Source organism: Loxodonta africana, chromosome 2 (genome assembly GCF_030014295.1).
Source record: "Loxodonta africana isolate mLoxAfr1 chromosome 2, mLoxAfr1.hap2, whole genome shotgun sequence".
NCBI lineage: Eukaryota > Metazoa > Chordata > Mammalia > Proboscidea > Elephantidae > Loxodonta > Loxodonta africana.
In genome coordinates, this window is record NC_087343.1 from 81,844,150 (window position 1) to 81,869,798 (window position 25,649).

The 25,649-nt window shown below is 43.6% G+C and overlaps 1 protein-coding gene across 10 annotated transcripts in view; it reads left to right on the forward strand.

The window, feature by feature from the left end:
- PDE8B (phosphodiesterase 8B) overlaps positions 1-25,649 on the forward strand; it is a 263,697-nt gene that overhangs the window by 160,847 nt on the left and 77,201 nt on the right. The window lies entirely within an intron of this gene.

A 25,649-nucleotide genomic window follows, 5' to 3' on the forward strand; every position in this document is an offset into this window, starting at 1 on the left:
TGCATGATAAGTCGCTGAAGTCCAGGCAGGGCAAGGAAATGAACTGGGGGCCACAGATCCCCGGGATGCTTTGGCCCCTGCTGGTGAGAAGTGGTCTCCTCCAGAGGAAGTCAGGGTAAGCTGTGTAGGGTTGTTTAGTCAATTGTCTCAATGCATCAAATGTGTCCATATCCATATGCGTCTTCATAATGCTTTTTCAACGTAAAATGCCTGAGTATTTCATCTGGAACCAGGAAATTGTCACTTAATATAAAGTCATACAGGTAGGAAAGGAGACCTCTGGGAAAGGAAGGAAATTGATGTTCAGCAAATGATAGACGTACCAGGAGGAAGGATGGTGATGTAAGTGGAGGTCTTCCTGACAGGTGACACAGACAGTGTCTCTTTAGAGACGAACCATGGAACGCAGGCAGTGCAAACCAACATTTATTGGCTGTAGCTCTTCAGGGCAGAACACGGGCCCACCTGGACTCACTCATTCCTATGCCAGAAACTAACCCAAGTACACAGTTCATGTCCAAAACCAAGCACACCCTTCCCACACTAGCCTAGCCTTGCTCTCTTCCTTCCTCCCTTTCGTGCTTAATGAATGGGACCCCGATCTCCCTGTCACCAGTGCCCTTGCAACTCCATTTGTACAAATCCTACCAGTCTTTCAAGGTCCAGCCCAAGAAATGCAAAGTAACCTTTCCCTCCTCAAGGTCCCTAAAGCCCCTTCTTTGACTCATATCTCCCGCCCCACCTATCAGAGCTCTTTGTGTGTTAAACGTCCCTCTTTCCCCTGGCAGGGTCACCAGGCTGTGCTTGTCTGTGTGCACCCACACTGCCTGGCACACAGTAGGTCCTCGAAACTGTTGGCTTGAATTAACACGAATGTCTCAATCTTGGTTTTCTGCCAGCCTTTCTGCCTCCCAGGAAAAGCAGGCAGGCCCTCAGCGCAGGACTTAAGGACTTAAGGATGCAGAAGCCAGGGGCCACCTCTTCTTTTCTGAGGCTCTAAATAGAAGCATCTTCTCTCCCAGGAGTTAGCTGGTGTCCTGAGTAGAGCGAAAACACTGAGCTCTGATGCCCTGAGCCATTGACGTCACCTAATGGTGCTGCACAGGCCTAGAGAGACACTTAGATCTTCCAATAATGAGCATTCTTCTCTCTCTGACTAGCCAGTGTTTCTCCTCCTCACAGAAGGAGGCTGAAGTGAATGGCAATGGAATGTGTGACAGGAAGGGCTCCCAAGAGGGGGGAGCCGCCTGTCTGCAGGCGGTTCCGGTGGCGCTGCTTTCTGGGGCTTAGCCCTGACGTCACAATCTGCCCATGGGTTTGCATTTTAACAAGGGATGAGATGGTGAGCCATGCTGCTGTCTTCTGGGTGATGCTTGTCATCAGCAAAGATCTCTTTTCCTGTGTGAACCCTGTAGCTCTTTGCCAAAAGGCTGGAAACGCTCAGTGAAATTTGTTTGCTGTAAACATTGCCTCCCTGTTTTGCACACTCACACACAAACACACACAGTCTCTCTCTCTCTCTCTCTCTCTCACACACACACACACACACACACACTTCCCGTTTTTATGTATTAAACATCTATGCTGGCACCAGGGACACAAAGCCTGCGCCCCGAAGTCCATGGGGGCCATGGACAGGTGAACAGAATAAACGGAGGTGTGAACCGAGAGCTGGAGAAGCATACAAGGCAGGAACCTAAGGAGACCATTTAGAGTTTGTCTAGAATAAGTGGCAGCAACTACAGTCTACAGGCCAAATTTGGCCTGTTTTGTAAGTAAATTTTTATTTGAACACAGCCAGGCTCATTCGTTTACATGGTGTCTGAGGCTGTTTCCACTGCAATGGCAGAGTTGAGTAGCTGCGACAGAGACTGTGTAGACTGCAAAGCCTAAAGAATTGACTGGCCCTTCACAGAAAAGGTTTGCCTACCCTATTTCTAGAAGATAATTTTCTTTCTCAAATTTCCCACTTTCTTAGGCCGGGGAAAGTTTACCCAGACCCTGCAGAAATCCCCCTCACACACACACACTTCCCTGGGCCCCCTTTGCTTTCATGCCAACCCCTGCATCCTGTTTCAAAGCCTGTATTCCTATCAGTGAAGATGTGAGGACCTGGTTTTCTCTGAGGCTTTTTTCTTTTCATGAGGTGAAGATCCAAATTCAAATGCGTGACTCAAACTGTGTAATTCCAGTAATCTGCCACTGTGTCTGGGAATCAGGCTCATAGGGCAGAGCAGGCTTCCAGGACCTTGGCATTATACCAGCTCTGATGAGCAGGCCCTGAGGAAGGGGAACTTGGCCCAAAGCAGAGGGGCTTCAACACTGCCGTCCCCCAGCCCAATCAGACAAGAATCCCCTGGTCTCACTCTCCTCCAGGCCTCAGACATGAGAATATGGGCAGTACAAAAAAAAGAAAAAACCAAACCAGTTGTCATTGAGTGGATTCGGACTCATGGCAACCCCACGTATTTTCAGAGTAGAACCACACTCCACAGAGTTTTCAATGGCTGTTCTCTTTCAGAAGTGTGTCACCAGACCTCTCTGTCGAGGTGCCTTTGGGTGGGTTCCAACTGCCAACCTTTTAGTTAGTAGCCAAGCGCTTAACCGTTTGTGCCACTCAGGAACTTCTAAGGTTTTGACTGATTTTTCAGAAGTAGATCACCAGGCCTTTCTTCCAAGGTGCCTCTGAGTGGACTCAAACCACCAATCTTTCAGTTAGCAGCTGAGTGCTGTTTGTACCATCCAGGAAGCCAGATGTGCAAGTAGTAGGCTTGGAGCCCCAGGGAGAGAGTGTGGGAATCCAGCAGGCAGGAGGCTGGGGCTGCAGCTGGCAGTGTCCATGGGGACTGCCTGGCCCTCTTCTGAGGGAAGGATGACACAAGGCCATAGAGAAACCCTCAGGGAGGCACAGATGTCTCACATCACAGAAGGGGAAGTGGTTTTCCTGTGAAGTCAGGGACCACAGCCCACCCAATGAGCAGCTCCAGAACAGATTTTCTTGTTCAGCGTGGAGGGCAGGAGGGTAGGCTTGTGCAGGGGAAGGACCACGGCCAACCTCAGAGGAAGCATTCTGCTCTCTGGCTGTTCAAGGTTCTTCCAAGACAAAGGCAGGTTAGCAGAATGAGACCAGCTCCACTTTGACTCTGCACAGGGCTTTACAGAGCTGGAAAGTAGGGGTTTCTGCCTGTGGCATTTCATTGACCCTCATTTAATGACAGAAAGGTTATTTAAACCATGAAACAATAGGTAGGACCTAGTCTCTGAATGAAGAACAGTTATTTAATTTGACTGAATTTGGCTTTGTTGAAAAAACTCACTACTTGTTTCTTTTACCGCACCAAAACCCATTGCCGTGGAATTGATTCTTACTCATAGCGACCCTGTAGGACAGAGTAGAGGTGCCTCGTAGGGTTTTCAAGGTGGTAATCTTTATGGAAGGCGACTGCCATATTTTTGTCCCTAGGAACTGCTGCTGGGTTCAAACTGCCGACCTTTTGATTAGGAGCTGAGTGCTTTAACCACTGTGCCATCAGGGTTCGCTTCTTTCACTGCAGGCTGATGTAAGTGTTGTCTCAGCCTAATATCAGCCTGGGGACCAACATTTAGGAGTCATTGCTTTAAAAGCACTCTTACATATGTAACTGGTTTGAGAAATGAGGGCCAAATTGGCCAAATTTACAATGGTGCAGTCTTGCTTCGAGGTACACTTTTTGGGGTCATGCATATTTTGTTTCATAGTAAGCTATTTAGTCCTGAAATTGTTGTAAAGTTTAGAAACAAATAGGGCTTTACTGTAACACTGCTGCATAAGACTAAGCCTGTCAGACGTGCCCCAAACACGATGTGGAGGGTAAAGAGGGTCAGAGAGCAGGAAGGAGAAGCAGGGCCTTCAGTTTTGTGAAGGCTTGGTGTGGGGAAGGAGGGACAGGCCCTGAAGGCAAAAGCAGAGGAAAGCTTTAGGGGAGCAGCTTAGGCTCAACATAAAAAAGAATTATTTAACAAAGTCAGTGGCTTCAGTGGGTGGTGAGTTCCACACCATGGGAGGTAATCAAATAGAAGTAGGCTGAGCACTCAGGAGGAAAAGTCACCTAGGGAGTACACTCATTTGCCAGAGCATGAACTAGATCAGTGGTTCTCGGAGTGTGATTCCCTGGACCAGCAGCAGCAGCGGGCTAGGAACCAGTTAGAAATGCAAAGTCAGACCCACAGCCCTCAGGGACTGATTCTCTCTATAGTTTGAGAGCTACTGGACTAGATGAATAGCTCGAGACTCGGACGGTATCGGTTTTGATCATTGGTTAATGAGCAGAGTCTGTTCTGGGCTAAATAGAAAGATTATTTTCAGTATCCTTTGGCCTTCCCCTCCTGAATATGAGGACCCTATTTTATTTTTTAACCCGGGTTCTTCAGAGCCCTGCAGTGTGGGAGGACCCCAGGTCAGCTTCAGCCCACGCCTGGCTTATGCTCTGCACCCACGCTGCTCAGCACTGGGAGCATTAGCTACACGTGGCTCGTCAGATTGGGATGTGCTGTAAATGTAAAATACAGACTTGGTCTCAAAGACTTGGTACACAAAAAAAAAAATGTATATAAAATATCTCATCAAAAATATCTCAACCTCATATTGATTAAACATTGAAGTGATAAAATTTTGGACATAATGTTTTAAATGAAATATTAAAATTAATCACACCTGTTTTTACTCTTTTAATGTGGTACTGGAAAATTTAAAATCACACATGTGGTTTGCATTTGTGGCTCACCTCATGTTTCTGTTGGGCAGCGCTGGTCTAGACCTTTCTTCTCCTACTAGCTCCTATCATAAGTTCACCTGCTTGTGCTCTCTCACAGGTGACAGAGGACGTGGTGAGCAATTCACAGTCTAGTTTCTGCTAGAGAGCCAGCTCCAGGACTGGGACATCAGGGAGCAGAGCCCACCAGCCCTGCAGACTTACTGAGCCTCCCAGAAACAATGCTGCAACTCATTCCCCTGAGCTGGGCTGCAAGAGGCCCCCAGGAATGCTTTCACCCTTAGGGACGACTTTCTGATGGGCTGCAGAGTGGGGAGATGATTATTCTCAAAGGGTCCAGACATTTTTAGGAATGCTTTAGCCAGCAGTGGGTAGAGTTGGCTGGTTGAGGGAGATGACCAGCATCCCCAAATCCAAATACCCTCCTGTCCAATTGTGGAAACAGGCCAAAGCCACCAGTTGATAGCTGGGTAGACTTTCATCCTGGGCTCAGCCAGCCTTTACTGACATGTCAGACAAGGAGACTGTGCTCTGTTCTCAGCAGGCTCAGGGCCTTCACCCCGCTGAGAACGAGAGCAGTGGCTGAGTGTGACCTGACAGCTCCACCAAACCGTTGTTTGTCCTTTCCAGCAGGCTCCCCATCCCTGCCCCAAGGACCATACTCTTGTTTGTGCTAAGTGCTCCAGGAAGGAGTTAGCCTATACTCATTTTGGTTTTCTTCTTCCCTCCTGCCCCTTCTTTCTTTTACCCATACTCCTTCCAGTTTCCCCCCTTAGGCCTAAGAGGAATCCAAAGACTTTTCCATCTGGCTTTACACATGCTTGGACCATCCTCAAGATAACAGGCTCCCACCTGTGACCCTGGTCCCCACACCCAGACTGGCTCTATTGGGGGTGTCCTGGGCCTTCAGTGCCCTCTGGCCTCTACTCTCCCCACATTTGGCAGTCCTATTCCCCTTATTCCTTCCCGGCATGCATCTTCCCTGAGCGGCCTTTTCACAATTCTCGGCCTTCTCCTCCAGGGTGTGGAAAAATGGGGACTTTAAGAGTGGCAAATCCTAAGACAGTCTAATATGTCTCGGTACTGTCTTTCAGAGAGCCCACTTGGCTAAAGTTCCAGATCCCTAATTGAGCAGGCTTCAAATTATAGCTAACTTGAGCACTGCATGTGGTAAGGAAAAAAAAAAAACTGTGTACAAATTGGGGAGCTGAGCAACCAAATACATGCTACTTTGATTTTCTCCCCACTGCCCTCCTCTACCCGATGTGACCCTCTCAGTGGCGCAGCACCATTGTCTCTTATTTGTAAAGGGAGCATGTGAGGCAGGTGATGCAGAACCTAACCAGTCAGAAGTGTGTGAGGTGATGTCTTGTTTACAAACTTTACTGAGCAGTTACCGTGCACTGGGTGCTTGGGGTCCTAAGATAAATGACAGCTTCTGCTACAAGGAGACTAGTCAGGGAGCAAGACACATGCTCAGCCTGAGGTATCAGACTGTGCTGGGCAGGGTGGGCCTCTTTCCTGAATATCATCAGATATCTGAAATGGGAAAGGAAGAGGAAAGACGGCTCTGAGCAGAGGTTAACGGAACATACCAAGTAGAGAAGAGGGACTCAGCTCGGTGCATTTAGGAAACTGGATGTGGTTTGGAATGGCCAGAAGAAGGAATGAGTGTGGTAAAATGGCAAAAGGTGAGACTGGAAAGACAGCTGGGCAGACCACAATGGGTCTTGTGTGCCAGGCTGAGTCTGCACTTAGCCTGAGGGCATCGGGGTCTGTTGCTGTAGAGTCGGAGCTGACTCAGGTCGACCCCACGTGTCACAGAATAGAACTGAGCTCCACAGGGTTTTCTTGCCTGTAGTCTTTATGGAAGCAGATCACCAGATCTTTTTTCTGTGGCACCACTGGGTGAGTTTGAATCGCCAGCCTTTCAATTAGTTGTTGTTGTTATTAGTTGCCATCAAGTTGACTCCAACTCATGGCGACCCCTGTGTGCAGAGTAGAACTGCTCCATAGGGCTTTCAAGGCAGACCTGTCTTCTGTGGCACTGCTGGGTGGGTTTCAATTGCCAACCTGTCAGCTGGTAGTCAAGTGCAAACCATTTCACAACCCAGGAACCCTGAGGGCATTGAGAGTCACTGAAGAAACAGAGCCTGATTGGGTTCGTGTTCTGTGAAGATCACTCTACCTAGCGTGGGCACAGATTAGAGTAGGCTGTGGGGTAGTGGGGAGTTCACAGAGAAGATGGGGAGGTCTGATCTAAGGGGGAGCTGAGGGGTAGGAGGAGGGAAGAGAGTAAAACTGAGAGGAGAGAGTGGCTGGTGAGGGGAATGAAGAGAGAAAGGCGCCTTGAATTAATTTGCCAGTTTCTGTTCATTGCTAATCCCTAGTGATAAAAACAAGTTTCATTTTGTTCTGAATTCCCACTGTTTGGGACCTGTCACATGTTTTTGAAAGCGCATGGACCCTTTGCTGCTTCCTTGTCCTTTAGGACTCAGCTTGGGTTCTCTTCCTTCCAAGAAGTCTTCCTGGACCTGCCAGCCTATGTCTGTACCCCCGGTGACTATGATGCCTTTTGTCTGCGTCACCACTGGACCATTCATCTTATGTTGCTTTGGGTCAGTTCTCACCTTGGGGCAGGGACATGGATTATGCCTCTTTGTTCTCCCTGCTGTGTATGCCCAGGAGACACTCAGGAAATTATTTTGAAAACTAATTTTTACTCCCTAACACAATAAACTTTGGAAGGCATAGGAAATTAAAGATGCAGCTTCTGTTGAGTCCCAAACTATTACAGGTAGAGTTTTGATCTCTATGAAGCCAATATATGCATCACCTGGTCTTACAAAGACTATTTGCTGTATCCTTCCAAGACTCGTATCCAAGTATGACTTCTTAAAAGGAAGTTGGAGAACAAGAGCACTTCAACTGAAAACATGACTTTAATTTTCCCTGAAAATGATATTCACCATTTTAGGGATGTATTTTACATGGTTGGTACGTACAGTGACGTAGAGTTTGTACATATGTACCTTATTCACAGAAGGGGCGGCTCCAAGGTATTTGTCGATATATTTGGTAAAGCCACTAAGTAAACAAAATTATCCAAAACTTTCCATTTAGCATTAGTATATATTTACAAGAATCTATTTCAAGAAAGGCCTCTGATATTGCAAAACCACATTTTTTCAGAGAAACCACATTTTAAAGAGCCAACCCCTGAAGAGATAGGGTCAGCCGAGTGCAGCAGCACTTGTGGATGGAGGACCTGTGGGAGGCTGTGAGGGGATGGGGCAGCAGGCATCACAGCAGGGGCCAGGGGAGTCAGACAGGTGTAGTGAGAATGCAGTGACAGAGTGTGTCCCTGGGGGGAAAGCTTTGGCCCAGAGGAGGGTCAGACAACTTCTTCCTTGGTGGCTGATGTAGCTGCTCATGACAGGTTTCTTGAAGACCCAGAAGTCTGAAGCTGGGAGATGAAGGGGGAGGGTAAACAGAGAACATTCCAGGCAGGAGCCCAGTGGGGGAGGAGGCCGTCTAGTTGCAGGTGGACACAAGATGTGGGGGTGGGAGGGTGTCCTGCACACTGGCAGGAGCAGCTCTGGAGCTCTGGACCCTGGGAGTGCTCTGCCCTGCAGTGATGAGTTCCTTTGCCCTGTGCATTCTCTCATCCTGTCCTCTTTGTTACCTCAACAGGTATTCATAAGGGTCTTGGCCAGTGATGGGAACAGCTGGGAGGTGGAGGATGGGAAAAACAGAAGGGAGGAAACTGTATGCATGAGCTGGAAATAAAGTTTCCACTGGGTGAAACCACTAATGTTGGCTAACAGTTGGGGCTCAATATGGGAAGCAGTTTTAAACAAGGAGAAAAAGTAGTTTGATCTAAGAAAGGCAAGATAGATTTGGAATGAATGATAAACAAACATAGCTGAACTCGCTTAAAAAATTACATGGTTTGTCTAACACATGTAAGACAACTAGGATTTAGAAGAAATCATACGGTGGGGGCCTTTAGAGAGGAGGATTTCCCCCCCTAAACTTGATTAAAAATTTAAAGGCTGTATTTTTGTATGATGTGTGTCATTCAGGCTGTTGCAAGACGCTGCTCATCTTGGAGACTTAGACCAATAGACTTTCACATCACCTTAGACCTGACTTAGGTTAAAGTTTTACTTACTTACCAATGTTTTATGCACTTTATAGGTATTGGCACTATCTGAAAAACAAAATTTTTTTTCCAAAGCAACAACTTCAAAGTTCTAACTTAGAAGATGTTAGTTCACTTTGCACTGAAGAGAACTTTTCCGTTTTTGGCATTTTGCTCAGCTTAACTAAGCTGAGCGTTCACTCCTCCATTCAGTGAGCACCAGCTGCCTCCTGGCACTTCAGGCCGGTAGGAGACATGAGGATGCGTGGGTACATGAGGACTTTAGTCACCCTGTGTCTCCCCACATCTGCTCGCACTATAGTCCCCACCCACTCAGCCACCTCCACACTAAACCTAGGTGCTAACGTCAGACTGCTTGCTCTCCTGTACCCACTGCGTATAAGAAGCCATTTCATTCTGAAAAGTGTGTCTTCCTAACAACTCACGACTTCCTCCCTTTTCTCCTCCCCACTTGCACTTCATTTCACGCCATCACGACCTCTGGTTTCCTGTACTTGCCTCATGACTGCTTCGCTCCGCCTCTACTTAGTGACGTGTTGGAGTGGCTCACACAGCTTGCAAGAGCCAGTTGTTTAATTTTCTGGAATTTTGTGAGCTAGTTATTAAACGAGCCATTATTAAAAATTATATAAACATGGCAATGAAATAAAGTATATTTTAAAAATGTAGTAAGTACTCAAAATCTATCACTTCTAAGTATGTTACATTTTACTACTATCTATGCTGTTGAACTTATTTACATCTAGTTTACCTGTATTGTTTTGTCTGTGTGTGTATTATGAAAATACTACACAATGTACTTCTGCACGACCCTCCCAACTCCACATTCATTGATGTCATGTAGGTAGCTTGAAACAGCCATTGTGAGAGTATTTTCACACCAAGGAAATCAGCAAATACTACAAATGCTACAAATCAGGGCTTGGTTTATTTTTTGGTTGATTTTCTGGACTTAGAGTGATGGAGAAAATATTAGTAATGCAGATCAAACTTAGGAGTGCTATGTCTGTAGCTGTTTCATTATCAACAGCACAAAAAATTGAAATGTTCCTCCAGGATTCAAAAACTATTCTCCATCTGTCTTAGTTACCTAATGCTGCTGTAACAGAAAATACCACAGGTAGATGGCTTTAACAAAGAAATTTATTCTGTCCCAGTCTACCAACTGACTTTCATGTCAGAGCTCTATTCATTCATCAGTTTCAACCATAGACTGGCTACTGATTCAGGAGTTCAGTGAAAATCAGTGAAAGTATTTTGTGAGAATCAATTGGCCCTACAGAATTTAAAGAATGGGCTATAGTTTACTAAACCTTGTTTTCTATTAGTAAATATAAAACATACCTTTTTCAGTGAGCTGGTCATTAATCAGCACTGCATTGATTACCTTCCTATCCAGTCCACACTCCTCATTCTAAAGGGCTCTCTAGTGGTTCCTCATCACCCAAAAGACAGCCGTCTGACATCTTTAAGGAGCATCCAAAGATACCTGTGACCTCGTTCCTGCCCACTGTCCATTTCATTCCCTGCTACTTTACTGAAGCCACACCAACCTATTTCTAGTCCCCTAAACACACACCTTTTTCATGCCTCTGTGTTTTGCACGTCCTGCCCCTTTACTGCCTGATTTTTCTTTTTCTTGTCCTCCTGGAGAACTCCTGCTCACCTGACCCAAGTCAAGCTTCTGTTCTATGAATTTCCCCTGACCACTTATCTCCTCCACTTACCACACTATTTCAGCCCTGCCAGACCTGTATCGTCAGGGCAGGATCCTGTCTTAGTACATCTCTACATGCCCATCTCCTATTGATGCTACTGACTCACTCAGTAAATATTTGATAAATGGAGGTTACTGAGAAGCTTTCATTTTAATAACCATAATAAGATGTATCATATATGGAACACTTAACATAGTGCCCCTTACGCTGCAAGTTCTTTTCATACATCAACTCCTGTAATCCTCACTGCAACTCCATGAGGGTAGATTCTATGGTCCTCTTTTTACAAATGAGGAAACCGAAGCTTGGAGCAGTTAAGACACCTGTCAAGGTTTCACATAGGATATATGTGGCAGAACTGGGACTCAAACCCTAAAGTAGTTAGTACCATGATTAAAGAAATTCAAGTGCATATTCTGAACATTCACATGAGAGAAAAGTTATCTTTATTTGGGAAGTTAGGTGAAGACTTCATGGAGGAGGTATTGATTGAGGTTGCTTCAAAAGATGGATAGAAGTTGTCCTTGTGGGCAGAGAAATCCCATGCAGAAGAGAAAAGTTACCCAGAGTCAAAAGAGGAGAGAATGGTCAGGCTTGTTTGGATCCCTGCATGTGGAATGGAGTAGAGGAGATTGAGCTGGGAATGAAGTTGGGAGTCAGACCACTCAGTTGCCCACCTGCCTTTGCCCAGCTACCTCTGGCAAAGCCATCCCTGGTGGCTGTTTGGACAGAAGTAAATTATACCACATGTTCCCTGCCCCAGTCCAACCTTTGTCTACAGATGAAATCAAGTTTAAATGAGTATCAGACAGTCCATGAGAGGAAGTTACAGTGGGACACTTTGGAGGTATGCTATGGAATACTAGGAAAGTGAGGTGGCTAGCTGTTTACAGTGGAGTCTTAGGCGTCTCTCAGGAAAAGCTGGAGCCCTCTGACCACTGCTGCTCTGAAGGCCACTGAACCAACCCTTCATGTAACCAGGTGCTCATTAAACATGCAGTAATGCATGTTGAGTGTTGTCAGTTCTAACCCTACATTTCAAAATTCATCTTTCTATTGTATCTCGGAGGTACTGCATCTAAGAAAAGTTAAAACCCAGCCATTGTGCTACCAACTTCTTTACCTATAGGGTCTTTACTTTCAACATGTAGTCAGAACAGTGACTCTCTGGAATAAAATCCATCTCTGAGGATTTTACTCAAGTGTTTGGGTCTTCACCTATGTGGTACCTCAATTAAATAATGTCTAAGAGCAAAATTCCAGTAACTATGGTCCCTTCTAGTGCCATTTCTGGAAAGCGAAGTAAGGCGGAGGAAGAATTGGAGTGTTTTTCATTAAATTAGCTTTGCCCTGTTTTGGAAAAATCTGACTCTTGCACTCAGCTTTCTGCCCCAGTTTGCTGAAGGCTAAGTTTTGAGGTTGAAATTTCAGAGGTTGGCTCCAGGAGATTGAAGAGAGTGTGCATCCCTCAACCCAGATCACAACGTAAGGAATAAGTTAAATTATACACTTTCATGTTATTGGTTAGTCAAATAAGATGACTGTGGAATTGAATGCCAAATGGGTGTGATCCATGTACTTAGGCATAAGAGGAAAGAAAAGGGCCCAGTCCCAGCCTGGTATCATTCATTCCACAAGCACTTATTGTGTACCAATCATGAACCAAAACTATGGTACTATGAACAGAAACCGTACATGCAGCCCACTCTCAAGCTGCTTTGAGTCTGGTAGAGGTTTGTGAGAAGGCATTCAGATCATTAACCCAAAACAACAACAACAACCCACTTCCATCAAGTCAATTCCAACTCATTTTGACCCTACATAATGGAGTAGAACTGCCTCATAGGGTTTCCAAGGATGTAATCTTTACAGAAGCAGACTGCCACATTTTTCTCCAGTGGAGTGTCTCTTGGGTTCAAACACCCAATCTTTCAGTTAGCAGCTCAGCATTTGACCACTGGACACAAAGTTCCTTATTCAGATTATTAGATGTGTCAAAAAAGAATTTAAGTGCCTATTTAGAGAGTAAGGAGCTCTGGTGGCACAGTGATTAATGTGCTTGGATGCTAACTGAAAGGTCAATGGTTTGAACCCACCAGCCACGGAAGCCACGTTTACATCTACCTACTCAATACTGGGTAACAGCAGTACCATTAAGCACTAAGGCTGAATAGTAAGGAACATGGAAAGGCTAAAGCAGTGGTCTCAAGCCTTGCACTTGGGATTTACCTGGAGAGTTAAAACACACGCACACATAGTCATGCCTGGGTCGCAGCCACTCTGATATATTGGTCTGGGGGTATAGGCTGGACAATGGAATTTTGAACACTCCCCAGGGGACTCCAGTGTACTGCTAAGATCAAAAACCACCATGCTAAAGAGTGAAGGAAAAGCCTTTGAGTGATCTGATCTGGTGTAGTCAGGTTAGGTTAGCCTAGGAAGGTTTCCTGATAGACATTTGGAAAACAGGGGTGCGATTTGACCAAAGCCCATGGAAGGGCAGGCTCATAGAAGGATGGCCCGTGTACAATTCTCACAGGGAAACCATGACACTGTAGAACCTCCAAGGGCAGGGACCGTGCCTTCATTGTCTTTGTGTCTATCTCCCTCACGAGCCCCGACACACAAAGGACACACAATAAATATCTGTTGAGTGAATGTTTAGATCCAGGGAGAGAGAAGGCATGGTGTTTCGGCAGAAGTCATGGTTCCAGGAAACAGAAGCCCTTTGTGGGGTCTTCCAAAGGCGTTGTCTGGACTAGAGACATGGAGTATAGCGTGGGCTATGAGTTTCAACAAGTTTGGCAGAAAGGTTTGTAGAACAGGCACTGTCCCAGGAGAACTCTCTCTCTCTGCCAAGCACTATGAGGATGGGGACTCTGCCTGTCTTGTCGTCAGCTGTGTCTGCAGCACCCAGCACACAGCTTGGTATACGGAGGTGCTCCCTGAATGGATGGATGATGACCTGAGCAATTGACCTCACTAGAACTGGCAACAAACACAAGAGTGTCTTTGTCTGCAAGGCTGACCTAAAGGCACTTTACTTCCAGACAACAGTGAGATTTGGGACACGTGTGACACAATTCAATTCCACAGTCTGCATCCCAGGTCCTGTTGTTTGTTTTAGCTGTCAGGTTTTTTTTGTCTTTATTTCTTTTCCACATTAATCTTTCAGGTCTATAAGATCTGGTCGGGAAAGTAATGGTGTGGGTAGGATTTATTTAGTTTTCTGTTTCAATTTAAATTTGAAAAAATGCACCCAGCACTCTTAGTCCAAGGGCACTTCTATTTCAAAATCTTAAAAATCATCTTTAATAAATCATCATCCTTGTAGCTCTACAGGGCAGAAACTGTGACTCTTGTGTCTGTCTGTTAGCGCTGGGTCCCCAGGTGAGGCAGTAAACTGGCTGCCCCCTTGTAGCCACAGAAGGGCAATTTTCTGTGAGAACAGCTGAGGGGTAGTATCCACATTGTGTCTCTGGACAGCACTGATGGCAAAGGGATAATGCCCCCCTCCCAGGGAGAGGCCCCAGAAATGGCATGCTATGGATTGGTCCAGGCTCAGGAGGGGCTGCTTCAGAGCAGTTGGTGAGAAGATCATTACCCCTTGCCATCACCAGTGGCTCTTCCTCTGGGGCCTGAGAACCTCAGAGCCTCTGCTTCGGGAATTCATTGCTGAGGAAATGCAGTCTTCAGTGTGGAAGGAAGGTCTGTATGGGCTGTAGCTGCTTAATAATGACTGGAAGGCCCCTGAGGTATATGGCACAGTGGGGTCAGAGAGTGTGTGTGTGTGTTGTTGTTGATATCAGTTAACACTCACAGGGAGTTTTTTCAGCAGGGGCTCCAGAGTTGTTTTCTGGATCACAGATTTAAAGTGGCATTAAAATTGTTGTTCATTGCCATTGAGTTGATTCTGACTCGGGGCAACCCCATGCAAGCAGAGTAGAACTGCTCCATAGGATTTTCAAGGTTGTGACCTTTCAGAAGGAGATCGCCAAGCCTGACTTCTGAGGTGCCTTTGGATGGATTCAGACCACCAACCTTTCAGCCAGTAGTTGAGTGCTTAACTGTTTGTGCTACCCAGGGACTCCACGAAAACTGTAGTATCCCTTCGAATTGACAAGAGCAACTCAAAAGATTAGATAGGAAACTTAGGGGCAGTGAGTTTATGTTATGGGGGAAGAACAGTTAGGAAAAGGATTGTCAGAATGGTTGTACAACTTGAAGAATGCAACCAATGTCACTAAATTTTACAGGTAGAAATTATTGAATTGGTGTATGTTCTACTGTGTGTATTCTCAACAAGAGGTAAAATTTTTAAAATACCGTAGCATCCCTTAAATTGACAAAATGTTTTAATTTTTTTTTATTGTACTTTAGATGAAGTTTACAGAACAAACTAGTTTCTTATTAAGCAGTTAGTGCACATATTGTTTTATGACATTGGTTAACAACTCCACGACATGGCAACACTCTTCCTTCTCAACCTTGGGTTCCCTTTTACCAGCTTTCCTGTTCCCTCCTCCTTCCAGTCCTTGCCCTTGGGCGACTGTGGCCCTTTAGTCTTGTTTTGTTTTATGGGCCTGTCTATGGCTGAAGGGTGAACCTTGGAGGAGTGACTTCCTTACTGAGCTAAAAGGGTGTCTGGAGGCCATACTCTCAGGGTTTCTCCAGTCTCTGTCAGGCCAGCCAGTCTAGTCTTTTTTTGTGAGTTAGAATTTTGTTCTACATTTTCCTCCAGCTCTGCCTGGGACCCTCTATTGTAATCCCTGTCGGAGCAGTCGGTGGTGGTAGCCTAGCACCATCTAGTTGTACTGAACTCAGTCTGGTGGAGGGCATGGTAGATGCGGTCTGTTAATCCTTTGGACAAATCTTTCCTTTGTATCTTTAGTTTTCTTCATTCTCCCTTGCTCCCAAAGGGGTGAGACCAGTGTCGTATAGATGGCCACTCACAGGCTTTTAAGACCCCGGACACTACTCACCAAAATAGAATGTAGAACGTTTTCTTTATAAACTATGCTATGCCAATTGAGCTAGATGTTCCCTAAGACCATGGTCCCCACAACCCTCAGCCCAGCAATTAGGTCCCTCAGGGAATTTGGATGCATCTATGGCACTTCCATGACCTTGCCTTGTATAAGACGTGCTGGCTTCCCCAGTATTGTATACTGTCTTACCCTTCACAAAAGTTACCAGTTATCTGTCTTAAACTGACAAATTTTGTGTTATTATATTGTTATAACAATTTTTGAAAAAAAGTTTAACGTCTTTAAAGTGGCTAATCAAAACTATTGAGGGCGTAGGGCTCTAGGCCTTGCCGCTGGCTGGCAGCCCTCTTGGCAGGCAAAGGCACTTCAGGGTGTTCACTCAGGTAATCTATGTCAGTGGGCAAGTTGGGCCTGGAGCAGCAGAAGGTGCTAGGAGTCCAAGCCCTATAAAGCTTCTCCACCCAATCAGCTACCCAAACACATTGTCATGAAGTCGATTCCGAATCATAGCAACCCTATAGGACAGAGTAGAACTGCTCCATAGGGCTGGTGGATTCAAACTGTGAACCATTTGGTTAGCAGGCAAACACTTAACCACTGGGCCATCAGGGCTTGTGAAAATGCTAGGAGTAAAGGACTTTCAAAAATTCTTTTCAGACATGAAGTTAGAATGTGGATTTATTTGTAAACTTACAAAAAAGGTGGGGGGGATGGTAAAATTTTAGTTTCCCAAGAAACACAGTGTGTTTACATAAAAAGGAAAGAAAAAACAAAAGCTTGATTCGTTTTGTTCAGAATTAATTTCCTCTTTACATAGCTGCTAAAGGTGAGCCAGTGTTTTGATTTGTTTCTGGGTTGAACTCTGCATTCTTCTTGGTTCAGTGGTGCAGAGCAGAGAAGGAACTTCCGAGGATTTTAAGTTCAGGAGTCTGGAGCTCGGGGGGCGAGGTCCATTGTGAAGAGCTACTCACTATTGTGGTTGAACTAATCTTTGGCTCCAAGCACACTCCCCAACTAGTCTTTCTGGTAGTGACCTTGACCTTTGATTCTGGAAATGCCAATTGGTACCCTGGGGAGTTAGGTTTTCCTAAAGCTTCTAACAACACTGAGTCACAGACTGAGGGTGAGTCATCTGTGTGTGCAGTGCTTTGCACAGACAGCCCACCCCTCATTCCCACTCATGAACTCGCTCCATTGACCATCTCTCTTGAGTGTGAATGTCGGCTCTGACTCCAAGGTCCCGGCTGCTGCAGCTGGGGTAGCTTTTGTGACTAATATTTCCCCACAGGGAATTGGGTTCCTCATTTGATTCCCAGGAGGAATCTTGACCTTTTGTATCTCATTTTCGATAGCAGCATTTTTAGTACAGTTTCATGATGAGTGTTTCAATCCATCCCTCCTCTTCCTTCAGAGGAACCTTCAGTTTCTCCAGAGCTAAAGTCACTCCTCCTCTCCCAACCCATCCTGCCCCACCTGCCAGATTTGTCGTCCCAGGATAACACTTGGATCATTTATTTCCACCTTAAAAACTTAAACTGGCTCCCTGTTGCTTGTAAGATCTGTCTGAGTGATGTGAAGTCCCAGCACTTGGCTCCTCTGCCCCTCCAGTAACATGACACTTTCTTCCTTCTGTGTAACCTCCATTATAGAAGGCTCAGCTTCTAAGCACTCTTTTTATTCCTGATTCCCAGTGACCTCTCACTCTTCTCTGCCAGCCTGATTCCCAGATAGGTATTCAGAGAAAGAGTTAGAAGTCCAGTTCCTCCTGCTGAATGTCCCCTCACAGTAGCCTTCTGTCCTCTATGGACCCCACTGCACTTCCTGGCTGTGTCACTCAGCCCAGCCCTTGCTATTATTTTGCCCCACTATGCATGTCACCCCAAGCAGCTTTCCCTATCTTCTCAATACTGACTCCTCCTTCCCCTGAGTTCTTACACAATGGCAGGTAGGTGACTAATAAATTCAGATTAAATTAGATTTAAGTCACCAGCATCATATCTTACAAATTAATCACTAGAAAGGTACTTAATGAGCTGCAAAGAAGACGTAAGACAGTCCCTGCCCTTTTCTGGTTTTAGGAAGTCAAGCAGACAACCCTCAGATATGTGAAAACAGGAAGGCAAAGAGGCATGGCATGGTTAGGCCCGATCTTAAAGACAAGTGAAAAAGGAGAGATGGGTATAGAGATGTTTAGATCAAAGAATTAACGAGATTGTTGGCCCAATGAGGTAAGAGATGAGACAGAAAGAAAAACAAAGGATGGCTCCAAATGAGTGACAAGAGCCTTGACAGCCCCATGAATTCTGACAGGGCAGGGAGGACCCTGCTGAACATGAGAAGCAGGGAGGGCATGGTGGGCTGAGGAGACACAGCATCAGGTGGCAGGTCAGATACACAGAAGAGAGAGGAATCCAAGATGATTCCAAAATGACACACTGTATCTGAAAACGGTGGAGCATAATATGGCTGATAATTATGATAGTTAAAGTTTATTAAATGTGTGTGTTTTTATGGGGCCTCGGGCTGCCTTTTTTTTTAAATTGTGCTTTAGGTGAAAGTTTATAGCTCAATTTCTCATATAAAAATTTATACACATATTGTTATGTGACCCTAGTTGCAATCCCTATAATGTGACAGCACATTCCCCCTTTCCACCCTGGGTTTTCTGTGTCCATTCAACCAGCTCCTGTCCCTTCCTACCTTCTCATCTTACTTCAGACAGAGAGCTGCCCATTTAGTCTTGTGTGTCTACTTGAACTAAGAAGCACGCTCTTCACAAGTATTATTTTATGTTTTACAGTCCAGTCTAATCTTTGAAGAGTTGGTTTCGGGAATGGTTTCAGCTCTGGGCTAACAGAGAGTCCGAGGGCCATGTCTTCCAGATCTCTCCAGTCTCAGTCAGACCATTAAGTCTGGTCTTTTTCCAGAATTTGAGTTCTGCGCCCCACTTTTCTCCTGCTCCGTCAGGGACTCTCTGTTGTGTTCCCCGTCAGGGACTCTCTGTTGTGTTCCCTGTCAGGGCGGTCATTGGTGGTAGCTGGGCACCGTCTAGATCTTCTGGTCTCAGGCTGATGAAGTCTCTGTTTTATGTGGCCCTTTCTGTCTCTTGGGCTAATATTTTCCTTGTGTCTTTGGGGTTCTTCATTCTCCTTTGCTCCAGATGTGTTAGGACCAATTGATGCATCTTAGATGGCTGCTTGCAAGCTGTTAAGACCCCAGATGCCACTCACCAAAGTGGGATGCAGAACATTTTCTTAATAAAATTTGTTATACCAGTTGACCTAGATGTCCCCCAAAACCATGATCCCCAGACCCGTGCCTGTGCTACTCTGTCCCTTGAAGTGTTTGGAAACTTCTTAACTTTTGGTTTAGTCCAGTTGTGCTGACTTCCCCTATATTGTGTGTTGTCCTTCCCTTCACCTAAAATAATTCTTGTCTGCTAACTAGTTAATTTCCCTCTCCCTCACTCTTCACCTTGGTAACCATCAAAGAATGCTTTCTTCTGTGTTTAAAGTTTTTCTTGAGTTCTTATAATAGTGGTCTCATACAATATTTACCCTTTTGCGACTAATTTCACTCACCATAATGCCTTCCAGATTCATCCATGTCGTGAGATGTTTCTCAGATTCATCACTGTTATTCGTAATTGCATACTGTTCCATTGTGTGTATATACTGTAATTTGTTTATCCATTTGTCCGTTTTTGGGCACCTAGGTTGTTTCCATCTCTTCGCTCTTGTGAACAGTGCTGCAAATGAACATAGGTATGCATATATCTGTTCATGTGATGGCTCTTATTTCTCTAGGATATATTTCAAGGAGTGGGATTGCTGGTCGTGTGGTGCTTCTATTTCTAGCTTTTTAAGGGAGTGCCAAATCAATTTCCAAAGTGGTTGTACCATTTTACATTCCCACTAGCAATGTATAAGTGTTCCAGTCTCTCCACAACCTCTCCAACATTTTTATTTTGGAAACTCAGATGGTGTAGTGGTTAAGTGCAACAACTGCTAACCAAAAGGTTGGCAGTTCGAATCTGCCAGGTGCTCCTTGGAAACTCTATGGGGAAGTTCTGCTCTGTCCTCTAGGGTCACTTTGAGTCAGAATCGACTCTACGGCGGTAGGTTTTGTTGGGGTGAGATGGTATCTCATTGTAGTTTTGATTCCTATTTCTCTAAAGGCTACTGATCGTGAACATTTCCACATATATGTTAGCCGCCTAAATGTCTTCTTTGGTGACATGCTTGTTCATATCCTTTGACTGTGTTTTAATTGGGTTATTTGTCTTTTTGTTGTTGAAGTTTTGCAGTATCATAAATTTTAGAGATTAGACTCTGATCATATATGCCTTAGCCAAAAATTTTTTCCCAGCCTGTAGGTTGTTTTTTTACTCCTTTGGTGAACTCTTTCGATGAGCATAAATGTTTGATTTTTAGGAGTTCCCAGTTATCTAGTTTCTCTTCTGGTGTTTGTGCATTGTTAATTATGTTTCATATTCTGTTTATGCCATGTATTAAGGCTTTTAGCATTTTTTTCTTCCATGATCTTTCTCATTTTTATTTTATATTTGGGTTTTTGATCCATTTTGAGTTAGTTTTTGTGCATGATGTGAGGTATGAGTCTTGCTTCATTTTTTTGCAGATGGATATCCAGTTATGCCAGCACTGTTCATTAAAGAGACTGTCTTTTCCCCATTTAATGAACTTTGGGCCTTTGTCAAATATCAGCTGCACATAGGTGGATGAATTTACATCTGGATTCTCAGTTCTGTTCCATTGGCCTATGTATCTGTTGTACCAGAATCAGGCTGTTTTGAGTACTGTGGTGGTATAATAGGTTCTAAAATCAGGAGGTGTGAGGCCTCCTACTTTGTTCTTCTTCAGTAGTGCTTTACTTATCTGGGCCCTCTTCCCTTTTCCATGTGAAGTTGGTGATTTTTTTCTCCATCTCATTAAAAAAATGTCATTGGAGTTTGGATCGGGATTGAACTATATCTGTAGATCACTTTGGGTGATCACTCACAATGTTGAGTCTTCTGTCCATGAGCAAGCTATGTTTTTCCACTTACATAGTTCTCTTTTAGTTTCTTGCAGTAGTGTCTTATAGTTTTCTTTGTATAGGCCTTTTACATCTCTGGTTAGATTTATTCATAAGTATTTCATCTTCTTGGGGGCTATTGTACTTGGTATTAATTTGGTGATTTCCTCTTCAAAGTTCCCTTTGTTGGTGTAGAAGAATCCAACTGATTTTTGTATGTTTATCTCATATCCTGATACTTTGCTGAAATCTTTTATTAGTTCCAATAGTTTTCTTGTGGATTCTTTGGGGCTTTCTGTGTATAAGATCATATCATCTGTAAATAGGGATACTTTTACTTCTTCCTTGCCAATCTGGACACCCTTTATTTCTTTATCTAGCCTAATTACTCTGGCTAGGACCTCCAGCACAATGTTGAGTAATAGTGGTGATAAGTGTTCCAGTCTCTCCACAACCTCTCCAACATTTTTATTTTGGAAACTCAGGTGGTGTAGTGGTTAAGTGCAACGGCTGCTAACCAAAAGGTTGGGAGTTAGAATCCACCAGGCACTCCTTGGAAACTATGTGGAGTGGTTCTACTCTGTCCTATAAGGTCGCCATGAGTCGGAATCGACTCGATGGCACTGGGTTTTTCTGGGTATCCTTGGTTTATTCTGTACCCCAGTAGTTTTTGAGCAAGGTGTTGTTCAGTTTCCATGTGTTTAATTTTTTTTCCTTGCTTTTTCTGTTATCGATTTCTACTTCTATGGCTTTATGGTCAGAAAAGATGCTTTGTAATATTTCAATGTTTTGGATTCTGTTAAGGCTTGCTTTGTGGCCCAATATGTGGTCTCTTCTGGAGAATGTCCAACGTGCTTTGGAAAAGAAAGTATACTTGGCTGCTGTTGGGTGGAGTGTTCCGTATATGTCTATGAGGTCAAGTTGGTTGATTGTGGCATTTAGGTCTTCCATGTCTTTATTGAGCTTCTTTCTGGATGTCCTGTCCTTCACTGAAAGTGGTGTGTTGAAGTCTCCTACTATTATTGTGGAGCTGTCTATTTCTCTTTTCAATGCTGTTGGAGTTTGTTTTATGTGTTTTGGAGCCTGTCATAGGGTGCAGAAATATTTCTTATGGTTGGGTCCTCCTGGTGTATTGACCCTTTAATTGTTATATAAGCCCTTCGTTATACTTTGTGGTGAATTTTGCTTTAGCATCTATTTTGTCAGAGATTAATATTGCCACTCCTTTGCTTTTTTGATTGTTGTTTGCTTGACATATATTTTTCTATCCTTCGAGTTTTAATTTGTGTCTTTGAGTCTAAGGTGTGTCTCTTGTAGGCAGCGTATAGATGGATCTTTATTTTCCATTCTGCCACTTTCTGTCTCTTTATTGATGTGTGTAGTCCATTTACGTTCAGCATAATTACTGATAGGTATGAGTTTAGTGCTGTCATTTTGATGTCTTTTTTTGTGTGTTGTTGACAGTTTCTTTGTTCCACTTAATTTTCTGCGCTGAAACATTTCTCTTTATGTATTTCTTTTTATCTTCTTCATTGTTGTTGATTTTGTATTTGCTGAATCTTTATGTTTTTCTTATTTTTCATTTTGATGTGTAGGATTGTTAGTTGCCTTTGTGGTTACCTTAATATTTACCTCTGTTTTTCTAAGCTTAAACCAATCTTTTATTTCTTCATACTGCCTTGACATCCTCTTCATTTGAAAGTTCTGTGACTACATTATTTAGTCCCTCTTTTTTGTTTTAATGTTGCTATCTTTTACATGTTGACATCTCTGCCTATTTTCAGTGTTTTGGCTTTGGTTCATTTTTGTGACTTCCCTATCTGGGTTGATAACTGTTTTTTTCTGTCCTATGTTCTAGTCTTGGGTTGTTATCTGCTGTTATTGATTTTCTAACCAGAGGACTCCCTTTAGTATTTCTTGTAATTTTGGTTTGGTTTTTACAAATTTCCTTAACTTCTGTTTATCTGGAAATGCCCCTGATTTCACCATCATATTTGAGAATAGCTTTGCTGGGTATATAATTATGGTTGGCACTTTTTCTCCTCCAAGGCTTTATATATGTCATCCCATTGCCTTCTTGGCCTGCATGGTTTCTGCTGAGCAGTCAGAGCTTAGACTTATTCTCTCTCCTTTGTAGATGACTTTTCATTTATCCTTAGCTACTTTTAAAATTCTCTTTATCTTTGATTTTGGCAAGTTTTGTTATAACATGTCTTTGTGACTTTCTTTTGGGATCTACCTTGTGTGGGGTTCAGTGAGCTGCTGGGATAGTTATCTTGTCATTTTCATGATATCAGGGATGTTTTCTGCCAGCAATTCTCTCTGTATTTTCTGTTATCCCCCCCTACTTTGGTACTGCAGTCACTCATAGGTTATTTCTCTTGATAGAGTCCCACATAATTCTTGGGGTTTCTTCATTTTTTTTTAATTCTTTTCTCTATTTTTTCTTTAAATACATTGGTGTGAGGTGCTTTGTCTTCAGTCTCACTTATTCTGGCTTCCATTGCCTCAATTCTGCTTCTATGACTTTCTGTTGAGTTGTCTAAATCTGAAATTTTATTGTTAATCTTTTGGATTTTTATTTGCTGTCTCTCTGTGGATTCTTGTAGCCCATTAAATTTGTCCTTATGCTCTTGTATAATCTTCTCAAGTTCCTCTGTTTCTTTGTCTATGTGTTCCTTGGCTTAGTCTGCATTTTGCCTGATCTCCTTTCTGACCTCTTGAAGAGTTCTGTGTATTAATCTTTTGAATTCTGCCTCCAGTAATTCCAAGACCTTCTCTTCATCTAGGAGGTTTTTTGTTTGTTTTGGTCAATCGTTGAAGCCATAACAGTCTGCGTCTTTATGTGATTTGTTATAGACTGTCGTCTCCAAGCCATCGACAAGTTATTATATTTATTTATTTTATGTTTATGTTCATGTACTGTTTCCTAGCATCTTGTTTTGTTTCGTTTTGATATGCCCAGATAGGCTGCTTTGATTATTGGTGTCTTTGAAGCTCTCACGTCCTGTCACCAGGTGGATTAGAGCTGCTACTGGGTATGTGAGCCCAGGAATCCATTAATTTCCCTTGTGTGGATTCAGCTCAGGTGTCCAGGTTGTTGGTCACTGAGTGTGTGGTGCAGGCTCTCACCTACAGTCCTAGATGAGCAGGGTTACGTGAAGGTAATTAGAACAGGCACGGGTATCTGGCTGCAGTAGGGGGTTATGTGCTGGGCAAGGTAGGGGCTGACAGCTACCCCTGAGTGGAAGGCATGTCCCTGTTGCCTAGAATGTGTAAGTGGGTGGGTTTTTTAGCCAGACTTTTGGCTCCCAATGCTGTTGGCTGTAAGAACTGGGAGGCACTACTTATTCTCGGACCCCTGTCTTGGGTGGCTATGTGGAGTGGGTGGAGCCACTAGTTCTCAGGTCTCTGATGTGGGTAGGTGAGGACCCAGCTTAATGGGTAGGGTGGAGTCCAATGTTGTGAATCTGCTATCCCCCCTTAGCTGTTCTAGTTGCAAATAGGCTTCAAAGATGTACCCTGTTGTATTATGCTAATGAGGGTCTATGCTGTCGAAATGGGCCCCCAGAGGTCTAGGCAGGGGTGAAAGGCAGTCAGAGTCTGTGGACCCCTTATGCCTGTGCCTAGGCAAAGGGACTGTGCCTGTGTGAGCTGTTTTAAAGGCATTATCTCATTGAATCATCATAACAAGCCCATAAGAAAGTATTACCCTTATTCAACAGTTGAAGAAATTAATACTCAGAGAGCCGTGACCCAGCTAATAAATGTCCTAGCTTGGAGTCAAACTTCACAATTAGTGCACGGCCCTCACAGGGTACCTTTGAACAACTGATTTTTCCATTGTCACACACTCAGCATAAAGAGCACTCAGCCACTTTTCATAAATAATGGGGGAAGTGCCACATGTCGTGGAAAGACACCTAGAGTTTACACTTAGTTTACATTCTAACCAGTTTTTCTCCAACATTTTATTATGAAAATTGTCAAGCATACAGCAAAGTTGGAAGAATTTTACAGTGAGCACTCAAGTACCCACCACCTAGATTCTACCTTTAACATTTTACTGTATTTGTATTCTCATGTATCTTTCAAAATATACATGCCTCTATGCATCCATCGATTTATCTTGTGTTTAATGCATTTCAAAATGAATTACAGATATCAGGACACTTTCCCTTAAATACTTTAGCATGTACATCATTAACTAAAGTTCTATATTTGCTTGTTTAGAATTAAAATATAAAGAAATGCACAAATCATAAGTACACCTTTGCATAAACTTTGACAAATGCACACACCTGTGCAATCTAAAGCCCTAACAAGATACAAAACAATAGCACCAGAAAGTTCTCTAATTTGCTTTCTCAATTGGTCTCTGCCCTCACCCCTTAAGCAAACATGGATCTGATTTTTTTCCACCATAGATTGGTTTTGCCTGTTCTAGAGTTTTGTCTGTTTGGAGTCATACAATATTTACTCATTTGTGTAAAGCTGCTTCAGTACAGTGTTTTTAAGAGTCATCTTTGTTTTTTAGTTTATCGGTTTTTTACTTTTTATTGCCGAATGCTGCATGAATATACTGCAATTTGCTTATCTAATCTCATACTGATGGTTCCAGTCTTTGGCTATTATGAATAAAGCTGCTATGAAATTCTTGCACAAGTCTTCTTGTGAGTACATGTTTTATTTCCCTTGGGAAAATACGTAGGCTTGCTAGGTTATAGGTTAGTTTATTTTTAGTTTTATAAGAAATTGACAATCTTTTCCCCAGTTTTCCATTTGATATTTAATGGTATCACTAACTATTCCCAAGAATAATGTATGAAAAGTCCAGTTGTTGCACATCCTTGCCAATAGCTGATGTTGTTAGTCTTTGCAATTTTAGCTATATTGGTGGGTATATTAGTTTTAATTTGAATTTTCCTGATAACTAATGTTGTTGAGACCTTTTGTATATCATCTTTTGTAGTGTCTTTTCAAAGTTTATTGT